The 2,556-nt window shown below is 37.9% G+C and overlaps 1 pseudogene; it reads right to left on the minus strand.

Annotated features, from left to right (window-relative positions):
* Nucleotides 1-219: 219 nt before the first annotated feature.
* LOC112302220 (hsc70-interacting protein pseudogene) lies at nucleotides 220-1,678 on the minus strand (annotated as a pseudogene).
* Between the last annotated feature and the right edge of the window lie 878 nt (nucleotides 1,679-2,556).

Below are 2,556 nucleotides of genomic sequence, written 5' to 3' on the forward strand. Positions count from 1 at the left end.
TAAGATTTTTAATTTATTTTTAGAGAGAGGAGAAGGGAGGGAGAAAGAAATTGAGCTAAACATTAATGTGTGGTTGCAGAGGCATAGGTATTCTCATCAATGCACCCAAACTTTCTTCATGAGAAGATCAGACATACATTGAGTTGTATTATTGTGACATTCATTGGTGGATCCAAATTGCTCTTTTTTTCAGTAAGGGCTTTATATCTCAGAAAGCCACTACTCTTGACCTCCAAATATGGCTGACAATTTACTAATGAGATTCATAACCTTTTGTTGCTCTGATATTTTGACATATTTGCCAGGTTATGAGACACATCCTAGGAGCCCACCATAATTTCTGGATCCTGCATGGCTACAAGAACTTCTGGATCACTAAGAATTTCATTGAGTCCAGGCATTTCTGACATTCCAGGCATTCATTCAGGAAAATTACCAGGCATCGTGTCAGGAAAACCACCTGGAACAGAGCCATACTGAACTCCTGAATGTCACATGCTTCTTTCGCCCTCTGGGCTCTTAATGTTCTTCCTCAGCCCTGTTAACACTTTCCATTCTTTCTTTCATTTCTTTTTCTTCACATTTCTGCCCATATGTTTTCTGATATTCTGCAATTTACCCGGTCCTTGTTTCAACTTTTTTTCAGTATTATAATAGCATCTTCATCATAATCTATTTATATTCAAGGGCAAGATCATGGGCTGCTTCCTCCCAATGGCCCACAAATCTTTGTGATTTCCCTAGCCACTTTAAAAGGCTGATCTGAATCAGCATTTATTTCAATAGCTCTGTCTCAGTCTCAGATGACAGCATTTGGATTCTGTAATTTGATGAATACACTGGCTCTCTTGGCATATAGATTGCCCAAGCAAAGATTCAGCTTGATTACATCTGTGAACAAGTCAATGGCTTTCTGTAGTTCACCATCATTTACAACATCAATTGCAGCCACTTTTTTGTCATTTGCCTATCCCATCATTTCCTTGGTTTTCTCTACATTTTCATCTCCCACTTCTGTTTTGTAAATACTTTATTTATTTGTTTTTAGAGAGGGGGAAGGGAGGGGAAAGAGAGGGGGAGAATCATCATGTGTGAGAGAAACATTGATCAGTTGCCTATAGTCTACCCAGAACCTGGTACCTGGCCCACAATCCAGGCATGTGCCCTATTGGCAAGCTTTCCACTGACAGGTCTGCACTCAGTCCACTGAACCACACCATCCAGGACTCATGTCCCATTTTTTGAGGGACATTAGTGTCTGATTCAATCACACCCTCATTGTCAACTTCTAGATCACTTTCCTCATTTCATGGTTTGTCTTTATGTCTACCTCTGCCTTCTTACTTTCTGCTTATTTTTTCTTATTTTCTTCTGATTTAGTTTTATGAGAAGTAGGTGATATTTTACCTCCCATGCTCTCCACCCACTCCCTCAGGAAGTGCATTTCTTCAATATGCAGAATGCTGAGCTCCCGCTTACCCATTTTTACAAAGTCCACAGGATCATTTATTTTGGGTGATCCATGGTAGGAGGTGGTGGGGCAGCTAAAGTTGCCAACTCCATGTAACCATGTGGAAGGGGACAGCTTCTGTGAGGCAGAACAGACTAGAACTTCCATGGCCACAGGCTCCTCCCACCATCCTCCAAGAATTTTTAACTTGCATTTAGCATGTCCCATTATTTTTGCTGTACAAAAGTTGATTGTACTCTTCTAATATTATTCCTGAAATTAATAATAATGTTTTCATTTTCATTTTCATATTTTAATATTTCATTTTAATAACAGTTGACATACAATATTATAAAATGTTAGTTTTATATTAGAAAATTATATAATTTATGAAGTAATCATCCAATAATCTATGTACCTCCTAGGACAATACATAGTTACTGCAATACTATTGACTATATTTCCTATGCTATACTTAACATCCCAGTGTAAATGTCACTTTCAGTCTGTTCCATGTTTCCATGCCTGTATTCTGTTTTGTTCATTAACTTATTTTGTTCATTAGAGTCTTCTTTTAGGTGAGATCTTATGGTATTTGTCTGTCACCAACTGGCTTACTTCATTTAGCATAATATTCTGCAGATCCATACATGCTGTCACAAAAGGTAGTTCTTTCTTTACGCTGCATAGTATTATACTGTGAAATGTACCACAGTTTTTTGATCCACTCATTTTCTGATGGGCACTTAGGTTGTTTCTACCATTTGGCTATTTTTTCCATTACCATTTATCCCCCTTATACAACCTTCCGCCTCCGTCCCCCTCCATAATCACCATGCTGTTGTCTATGCCCATTAGTTTTTTGTCTTCTTTGCTCTATCAATACACACCCAAAACCCCCTCTAGAGTTGTCATCCTGCTCTCTATCTATGAGTCTATCTATATTGTGCTTATTAGTTCAGTTTGTTCATAAGATTCCACATATGAGCAAAACCATATGATATATGTCTTTCTCTGACTGGCTTATTTTACTTAACATAATGTTCTCCAGGTCCATCCATGCTGTCACATTGGGTTATTTTTTCTGTTTTTACATCTGAGTAGTA

This window comes from Desmodus rotundus, chromosome 6 (genome assembly GCF_022682495.2).
Source record: "Desmodus rotundus isolate HL8 chromosome 6, HLdesRot8A.1, whole genome shotgun sequence".
Lineage (NCBI taxonomy): Eukaryota > Metazoa > Chordata > Mammalia > Chiroptera > Phyllostomidae > Desmodus > Desmodus rotundus.